The sequence below is a fragment of the Cavia porcellus genome, unplaced genomic scaffold (genome assembly GCF_034190915.1).
Source record: "Cavia porcellus strain 051 isolate PalLab524CR breed Dunkin Hartley unplaced genomic scaffold, mCavPor4.1 scaffold_17, whole genome shotgun sequence".
NCBI lineage: Eukaryota > Metazoa > Chordata > Mammalia > Rodentia > Caviidae > Cavia > Cavia porcellus.
This window is the reverse complement of record NW_026947500.1, coordinates 35,949,077-35,959,504: the sequence shown is the minus strand read 5'-3', so window position 1 is coordinate 35,959,504 and position 10,428 is coordinate 35,949,077.

The following is a 10,428-nucleotide window of genomic DNA, read 5'->3' as shown; positions in this document are numbered from 1 at the left end:
ATGTTTAAGGCTCCAGCTCATTAACTGGCTTGGAGGGGATGTGCCAGCCTACACTGTCCCTGTTTGTACTTCAGTGATCAACAGCAAGCTGGAGAGGGCAGCAATCCCTAGTCAACATGCTTGAGAAGAACTATATCCAGTATGGAAAAGGTCAGGAACCTCCACCATACATCTGTCTGGAAGAACCCAGGAACATGACAAGAGAAAGAAACAAGAAAAACTTCAGCCACCAACCCAGGAAATATAGGTTCAAGAGTTAAATACAGAAAAGATCCAGGGCAGCAAAACTTAATATTGGACATGTCATCAGCTGAAATAAAGAAATATTTCCATGACATTAAAGAAGAATTCAAAATTGAAAAACTAATAAAAGTAAGCAAGGTATAATAAGATTAATAAAAGTAATGCTAAGCACATCTCAAGAAGACACAGATGGAAGAATGGAGGAACAAAGAAAAAGGAGAGAAACTTTCAATGAAGAATATAAAATAATTAGAATGCATGAAACAGATTCAGAGATTACCAGGAAATTAAAATCTCCATTGAAAGCTGGCAAAATTGCTTGAAAGAAGCTAAAGATAGATTATCAAAACTTGAAGATAGGTTAGCAATGTGTGATTGTGAAAGGAAAGTTCTCTTAAAAATAACAAGGAAACAGACAGTAACAACACAAAGGCAAGAAGACTACAAGAGGATCTTTAACTTAAGAATAAAAAATATGAGTGAAAAAGCAGGGATAAACACAAAGGAAATAAAAAGGCTATTCACAGAAATAATTAAGGAAAACTTCACAAGCATAGGAAAAGGAAATAATATTCAGATATATGAGGCATGCAGAACTCCACCCAGCTACAAACAAAACAGATCTACACCCAGAGATAAATTAATCAAGATCCCAGAAATCCATCATAAGAACAGAATATTAAAGGCAATCAGAGAAAGACAGATCACCTATAAAGGAAATCCCGTCAAAACCATGACAACTTCTTGACACAAATCATTCAGTCAAGAAGAGCTTGGAGCAAAGTATTCCAAGATCTGAAAGAAAAAAAGAAAAAAAAAAAAAAACCCTCAAACCCAGTTTGATGTACCCTGCAAGACTATCTCTCAAAATTAATGGAGAAACAAGATGCTCCCATGACTAAGAAGAACTGAGGGAATTATTCACCACCAATCCAGCCCTACAAAAAATACTAAAGGACATTCTAGAGAGAGAGAAAAAAACAAAACAAAACAGGATTTCAGAAACAATGGCAGAGAGGTCTAATGAATAGGCAGAAACAGTGGAATGAAGGAGAAAATACACAACTAATGGCAGAAAGATATCATAGCAGAAATAAGGCAGAGAATGTTGGCTATAATCTCTAACATAAATGGCCTTGACACGGTAACCAAAAGAAACACAAGCAGAGTAGATTAGGAGATAGAGTCCATAGAGATGCTCTTTAGAGGAAATATAATTAACCTGAAAGAGGGTTTATGGACCGAAAGCCAAATATGAGAAAACAATGTTCTATCAGGGAACCAGAGAGAGTCCAACAGCTGCACATAGGTTGGAAGGACATGACATTTTTGTGCAGTGGATAACTACTCAGCTATAATGAAGGAAAGCCTGGAGGCTTTTGTAGGTAAAGGGATACCACTTAAGATCAAGTACAGGGGTAAAAAGGTTTAGAACCACTTAGGTAAATAGTGGGTTGCCTCCTCCCCCAATCTAAAAACTAAAGAAGTTAGTGGAACCAAAATTGTACAATACATCCTATGAAAGTGAAAGGGGAGGAATTGTCTAAAAAAGAAAGACAGAGAACATTGTTAGTAGTGTATCAGGATTTAAAATCCACATTATTCTTGTCACTCTGTTTAGTTTGATTATATTCTGTTCCAGTTTGTCTGCTTGTACTAGATTTGAGGGCACAGACAGCTATTCCAAAAAAAGCAGGATATACTAAGGTAACCAATCTTAATTTCTTATTAATTTAATCTGAACCCCTGTATAACCTACACTGTCTTATTATGACTGATCTTATTTGAATCTGGTTTGTTAGATCACTGTTTTGTCTCAACTGATTTTATTCAAATCTGTTATGTTTGATAGTATCAAGTCTGAGAATATAGGCTACTACTCTGAAGACCACAAGATTCACTAGGATACTCATTCTGGTTTGACTATCACCTGTTTTTGAAGTCTTATAATGTCTCCAAAGTTTTGTTTCTATTAATATTGTAATGCAGTGCTATGTTCAATTATATTATGCCTGATAATATAGACAATTCTATTGAAGATAACAACAGACACCATATTAACCACTGTAGACCACCTTGTGTTGTGGTTTTATGTGTCTTTTTCATTTTGCATTTTTCTAGGAATTTGTTTCTTTTTGTCTTGTTTTTCCTTCTAATACAGAAATGATAGGTATACATGTAGAGACTCATGAAAGCATAGAACTTCTGAAGAGTTTATGAGAATTGATTATTTAATGAACGATGAAATGAACAACTAATTTGAAGAAAACACACACTAAGATACCCAGTACTGACTCCATAGCATCATGATGTGTAATCCAGAAACACTATTATTCTTTGTTAAGAGTGACTTTAGGCTGTATTGTTTTGTTTAATTTCAACATACGTGAAGGTCTAGATAGTTATTTTGAAGAAAATGAGAGACAGTATAACACCCATTGTTGACTTCCTTATTGCGTGGTCTAGAAGACCTAAAATGCCTTCATCGTCCTGTTCTGATCAGTTTTATACTATTTTGTCTTGTATGAATTCACTGTATGTGAAGATATGAACAACTATTTGGAAGAAAACAAGAAACAATATGATAGGTAGTAAAGATCTCCAGTTGTCTTGCTTTGAATTCTGTTTCTCTTACATTGGTTTCTTATGAACTGTTTTGTTATGTTTAATTTTACCCTCTTTAAAATAAAATTAGAAAGTAAAAATGAAAGCAAAATGAAAGAAAGGGAATAAAAACCATGGTTCAGAATTCCAATACAAAGTAATGGATTAACAATGGTTAATATATTGTGTATTGTTAGCTTCTAAGTAGTTGGTCAGCTAACAAGATATGGACAAGAAAAACTGATGGAACAATAAAACCACCAATCATTCTTTTGGATAAACAGAGGTTAGTACGATTATATGCTTTCCCTGATATATTATTTATTGCTAAGAGAATAACATTTGCTAATGTTGTTGTTACCTTATCTTCAATATTACTATTAGATGTTTTATTTCAATTAAAAGATACAATTTTTAAAAATCAAATGAAATTACTTTATTTAGAGATTAGTAATGTGGTGTATCATAAAAATTTTGGTATTAATATTCTTGAGTTTTATGTTTCAGAAGACAGTTATCAAGCAAATATGACCATCGCTGTAGCTCATCTCTGCTTTGAATTTGAATCTTCTGGAATACACAAGCTATTTAGAAAACTATCACTGGGATTGAGGATTTAGCTCAGTGACATAAGCACCTGCCTGGCAAGTGCATGGGCATGAGTTCAGTCCCCAGCCTTCCCTATTAGTTTTCCCAAACTTGCATGGCTGGCACAATTCAACATTCCAAGTTGTTCTTCAGTTCATGATTTTACTTTTTATTATACACTAATAATTTTAAAAATGAAGCTTGCAGAATATAGTAAATTGACTTCATATTTTTTAAAAAAATTACAACAATTGTTGCCATTTATTTTAGATATTTTTTTTTCCTTTTAGCACAAATGAAATTGCCAAATAGCTGTGTGTCTTTTCCATTTATAATGGGTATTTTTGTTCATGTTTGTTGCCTGGGCTTACTTATCTTTTATGTTGCTAAAAAATCAGTAATAGCCATCTTTTAGTAAATATTCTGCCTATGTATTTGTTTCCCTGACTCTTACCTTGTGATATAACACCCTTAATATAGAGGATATAGTTTAAAATTTCTGTAATAATATTTACTGTCTTACTACTTCATAGTATCACAACATTACCTGATAACTTGTTTTTTGAATATTTTTTTTCTTTCTTTTGATTCCTCTCCCTCTTCAATCTTGTAGTGACTTTTCTGGTATTGCTGCCTCTTACAGAAAACCTGCCTTGATTTCAGAGTCAGAGTTGATTGTGCTGCAGGGCAGTACTTATCACTTTACATTTTAAGGTATTAACGAGATTTTTAAACTACTTTGACAGAACTCTTCTAACTCTTTAAATTTAGCACTTATGTGCAACACTGGGAAATGACTAAATTAAGCAAACAATAAGTACTTCAGTGCTCTAAATTATATCCAACTGTATGAAACAATATCCAAAATGAGGAAGGGACTTTTCCAAAAGTTAATTTTAATCTAAAAATGCAAATAGTCATTAAATAGTGAATTTATTGGCATTGTTGTCTATTATGATAAAATTATGAACGGATGCACAGTAATAAATTCAACAATGCTTCTCACAGTGCTTATAAGTGTTTTCTTCTTTATTTGTCAAATTGCATTTAAAATGACCTTGTTAGCCTTGCTAAATGAGTCTTTTGAGCCAAATAGAATATTTAGAATTTGCAAGTATTTGTGTTGGAGACACAAATCTGATGGAGAATAGGGATGTCACTTTTACTATGGAAATGATGTGATGTTTTCTAGTACTAATGAATATCATCTCATACAATCTATGAGGATATTATTCACTTGCTTGTATAAAAATCATGAAAGCCTTATATTATTAGGGATGATAACAAAAATGAATCACTAAAGTAATACATATTATAAAGTGCATGTAAATGGGTAAGATAATTGCATTATTCAGTAAATAAAATAATAGCAATTTCCTACTATTATATCCTTTTAGATATTATAAAATGAATGTCTGACTTTTAACAATATTAATAGTTTCCATAGTACATCTATGGGAACAGCTTTGGCTTCTGGTAAAAGTTCCCACAAGAAATAAACAGCAGAAAGCTGCTTTCATTATAAATGTATTCCTAAAGTTCAGGCTTTGCTACTGCTATAGCTTTGATTCACTAGAATCTGACTTTCCATTGGTAGAAGGGTCACAAACAAGAAAAAAAGTTATTAAATATGCAAATACATTCTGCTATATCAACCAAACATAAAAACATTGCTTTATTACATTTAAAACGTATTTTCCAATAGAAATTACATTTTATGCTAATTTCTATTAATAGTGTTCTAGTTTTCTATTCTAGAAAAGATGAACTGAATTTTATTTGATGTCAACCCTAAACCAGGTCTTTGTTGTTAGCGACATATTTGTTGTTAGGCACAGATTGCGTGTTGTGTGCATATGTGTCTGTGTTCATCTGTGTGTGTTTGTTTACTCAAATTAGCTTGAACTTCCTCTGATTTTCTTACCATTAGTCATGAATGATACTAGGTTATTCCTATGGAAATTCATTGGCTTTTCTGCCTCCTGAAGTATCAATCATTCTGCCTCAAACATTTGATCATTTAAATGTGAATTTGTATTAATTGACAATGATAGATAGGCTGTAAAATGAAATTGTAAAAATTAGAACCCCATCAAATATTATTTTTGTAATTTTATTTATTGTGTGATCAGGGATACTTGTAGAAGGCAAGAATCATACTATTAGTTTTTATGAAGAGAAGCTTGATGAATAAAATAGAAGTTTGGTAAGTGTGAAAAAATTTTAGGATTTTTTTTTCAATTATCTTTTAGAAATTTTTGAATTTTAAAACATATAAATATATTACCTACTCAAAAACACATTTACTTTACTAGGCATGCTGGCAAAGGAATGAAATTCCAACACTCTGGGAACCTGAAACCTGAGAATTGCTGCTCTGAGACCAGTCTGGGCATCTTAGCATATCTTAGCACATTAATGAGATCCCATCTCAAAATATAATTGTGTATGCTGTGTGTATGTTTGTGTGTGTGTGTGTGTGTGTGTGTGTGTGTGTGTGTGTGTGTGTCTGTGGGAGAGAGAGAGACAGTGGTAGAAAATGAATGAAGGTATGTATGTATGTATGTATGTATGTATGTATGTATGTATTTATGAATGAATGAAAGTCTAATGTACACAGGTAAATAGTTCTTGTAGTTCTTTAGCTTTGTTACTTTATGACTTCATTAAATATATGTATCAGTTTTAGAGAATGAATATTCATACAATGCTTTTTCTGACTATCCAGTCTTTTCATTTTCTAGTGTGTTCTCTGCTTTTTCTTTTTCAGAGTATAATATTTTTTAAAAAAATTTCATATTGAGGCAGTTTTTACATCCTTAGGTTAATTGCTTCAATAATTTTTCTTCATGCTCTTGTAAATATTGTTTCTTAACTTTTTTTCTTGGTGGGTTCATTATTGGTATGCAGTAATACAATTGATTTTTGTTTGGTTTTTTATCCTGCTAAATTTCTGTATTTGATTTTTACTATGAGTTTTTTAATGGAATTTTTCGGGTCTTCTGTGTAAACAATCATGTTTTCTGCAAATAGTGATAAATTGACCTCTTTCTTTCCTATGTGTATCCTTTTTTATTTCTCTATCCTTCCTGATTACTCTAGATAATATTTTGAGCACTCTGTTGAGCAGGAATGGTAATTTTTCTCTCATTGCCGATTTTAGAGGGAAGTCTTTCAATTTTTCCCCCTTGGCAAATGAGAGTAAAAGATGCAGAGAGTGTGGAAGAAGGCAGAGAGGACATAGAAAAGTGATGATTCATGTGCATGTGCCAACTACCCACAATGAATAAATTCATTATGTGCCACAAACATTGTGCTAGTAGAATAAATTTTAAAATAGTAAGTATAGCTTCACAATTGATTCATTATTGAACAATTTTCAAACACAGAAAAGATAGATTTTATTATATGTCTCCAGGATCTTGTTATATTACTTGTTTTGTACAAGACTATTCCCAAAATGTCATTTGTTTTTTCTATCAAGTGTAAAAAAAAAAAAAAAAAAAAAAAAAAAAACTAGGATAAAATATCAAAATTTTATATACAGCTTAATAGCAAGGTTTATACCTCGATAGTGTTAATTTTATAACATTATAAAAAGGAGAGGAATGCACCTTCAGTTCAAAAAATTTGGCCAATATATAGGCACAGGTTAAGGAAAATCCTTGGCAATTTCAGTTTCTTATCCTGGATAATATAGTTGGTGTGTTTGAAAGAAAGATACCTATCCAAAAAGCATGAAGAATTCAATAAAAATAAAGAGATATTACCCACTTATAATATACTTTTTACACATAGGGAAGTATTAAGCAAAATTGGACTCAGTATGAGTCCCCAAGAGAGAGAGAGCCCAAGTGTGTTGCCATATAGCCCATCAGTATAGAATGTTTTGTAGATAAGCAGAGCTTAAAAATTGTTCTGTGTCCAGGTACCATTGATTACAGGTGGCTCTGTGGGTTAAAATGAGCCATTGGAACCCAGGCTCTCTCACGCAGATTCCCAGCTTTTTGCATCTAAGGGCAATACAGATTAGAAGGAAATCCATTGTTTTACCTATTATTAAATCCCTCCCAACTTGTCCTTGAATGTAAGGAAGGTTGCAACTAAATCCTGAATGAGAGGTAAAGATTGCATTCCATGTTGCCTGAGAAACTCCTTTCTGGGTCAAAGTCAAAGTCTCAATTTCACTATGTATTTCAATTTTAATTATTATCCTTGACCACCCAATTGTGTCTCTGGCTTATTCATAACCTAATTAACTGAACTGCCTTTTATATCCGGGAAGTAGCATCCCCAAGTGATATTAGGAAGATGAGCAAAGAATTAAAGCTTCTTCCTTTTGAAAGGCTGGCAGTCAACATGTTCTCCAGAGGACTGAGGGCCTACAGTAGAAATTTTGTTGAGATAAGTACAGTTATGGACGCTCTTTATAGGTTTGGCCTGGTAGAAGCAATGATAGGAGTCTTGAGCACTCATTATTAATTCCATAATTTGAATTTGAAAGTCTCCTGAGCTTCTTCATGACTTTCAGGTCTCTTTGGAAATCTGGGAGAAACTAATATGAACTTCAAACTCTTGCATTGTGCATGCCAATAAAGAGAGCATCATACAAATGATGCTAATATATGTTGTCAGTGAAAACATTACACTGGCCTCCTTGGATCATGACTGCAGAGGCTTCTATAAGTTTCTGCATGGCTTAACAAGTTGAAATTAATCGAGGGAACCAATTACCTAGAAGAACTTTCTTGAGCAGATGTACTGGGGCTTTTTCAAAATAATAATCAATACTTTTGCAACTTTGATGAGCTTGATAGATTGGACTCTTGCTGTTCTTATAGAGATTTCCTCAAGAGTTATTTCTTTATTTTTTTCTGAACAAAGTATTTGATCTGCTTTTAGTAATGCTCATTTCTTTAGATGGCCAAGCTTAGCTCCAAATTTATACATGATTTCTTATTTAATAAAATCTAAGATTATAGTGTTTTTGCTCTTCCTTTACCTCTAGCTTCACAGTAAATCTAGCTAAAAAACTTCTGGTTTTGTCTGTGCCACAGAGTGAATGTTGGTCTGTCCCTTGAGAGTTCTGTGACAATCAGTTAGTCCTCCTCAGTTAATCTCAGTAGCAGCATATAAGCAAAATACCAGTCTTTTTGTTTTTGCCAACATATAACATGCACAGCTCCAGTCTATCTGCCAATGAATTCCTTGCTCTTAACTGAAAATCCAAACTCCCCATAAGATCCATAACCTCTTGCTTATTTACCTATTTTTGTTATCATTCTTTATCAGTCTCTCTGTTTTTCTGGCTGTAATCAGATTTATCAATCAAAATTTGTTCACAGCATTCTAGGTTTCCTTTAGCCTTCAACGCAAAACCTTTCAAAGTTCCCCACAAAGATCAGTTTCAAAGACTTCTAATCCATACTATCAAGAAAATTCACAGCAAGGGTTTCACTACTCTGGCACCATTTTCTATATCAGCAAGATTTCTCATCTCTAAGACTCATCACCTGACATCTAAAAATTAAAGGTGGAAAAGCTAAATCCTTTCACAGTTTCAATCCATGACTTAGTGTCTCCAATGTCTCTTCTGCAGAGACTCCATTCCATAAGAGCCTGGCAGAGAAGACCTGGTTAGCTTGTTGTGACAATAAAATAAATCATGAAGAGTGCTAGAAAGGAAGGAGCAAAGAATACATACACATACCTCAAAGCCAACTCTCCATTACTTATCCATACTCACCTAGAAATGTGTTCTAGCAATCCTTGGAACCAATCCCAAACTCATCAAGTTGAATACTCTACCATAACTATCACAATAACTTAAGAATGGAAATTGATGGAGATAAATGTTGCTATTTTTATGTCTCTGAAACAATGATTTGTCATTTATGTGATAGGTTTGCTGCTTGCTAGACTCCCTTACTTATGGTTCTACTGAAAACCTGTTTTAGTTTGGTAGGTTAAGTTCATCTCTCTTCTTTTCACTGAAGCTCTGCAGTCTTAAAATTCCCAACTTATACTCAGGTTTCTCTCCAGATCATATAAATCGTTCACCATTTACAAAAGATTTCCATAGAGAGGAATGATTCCATGTAAAAAAAAATCCACTGTATCTATAATTTCTCTAATTCAGCATGAAATAGAGAAGCGTTCTAGTAGAAATAATGGATGATTTAGTCATAGAGCCATTTTTTACCTATTGATCCTGTTAAAGGCAGGTTATTTAATGTTTCTTCAGTTATAATGTGAAAAGAATAACATCATCACTTACCTCACAAGGTTATTTTTAGAATAAATTATTCATTCAAAAATGTCACTGACCACATACTAGTCAGACACTTGAGTAGTTGACTGAGAAGTTTTTGTGGCCCAAAGGTGTTGGTAGGTGACAGATATACCGATGCCCATGGGAAAATGCAGAGGGTCATTAATCTCCAGTCATAGATCACCTGAAAGAACTGACATCTCACTTAATATTTGGCAATCTTGTTGAGGATGTACACTCAGTAAATATAATGAAACACTACTGAAAAATAGAATGACATGATAAGGCAATTAAAATTTTCTGTCTGTTCAATAAATTCACATTTGGAATAGGATGAAGAATTTTGAGTATGCCTCAGGTTATGATGAGTCAGTAAACACAGTGAGCAAGTAGATTAAATAAGAACAAAAATATAGTGCTTCTTTGATGTCTGGGGCTTCTAGTTTTGGCAATAAAATTCAAAGCAATGCAAAAGATTACTAGGAAGTGGAGCCATATCTTTTTTTTTTTTCAGTACGTGAGTTTGAATTTAATCCCCTCTTCATGAGCTGTATCCCAAGCCCTTTACGCATTTGTTAAATGAAAAGGAATCTCACTCATTAGCTAAAGTGCCTAAATTGAGCTTGAGTTTTCAGACCTCCTGCTTCAGCCTCACAGAGCACAGAGATTACAGGCATGCTCCACCCAGAATAGGTCTAGATTTTTATTTGCATCTTTAAAGA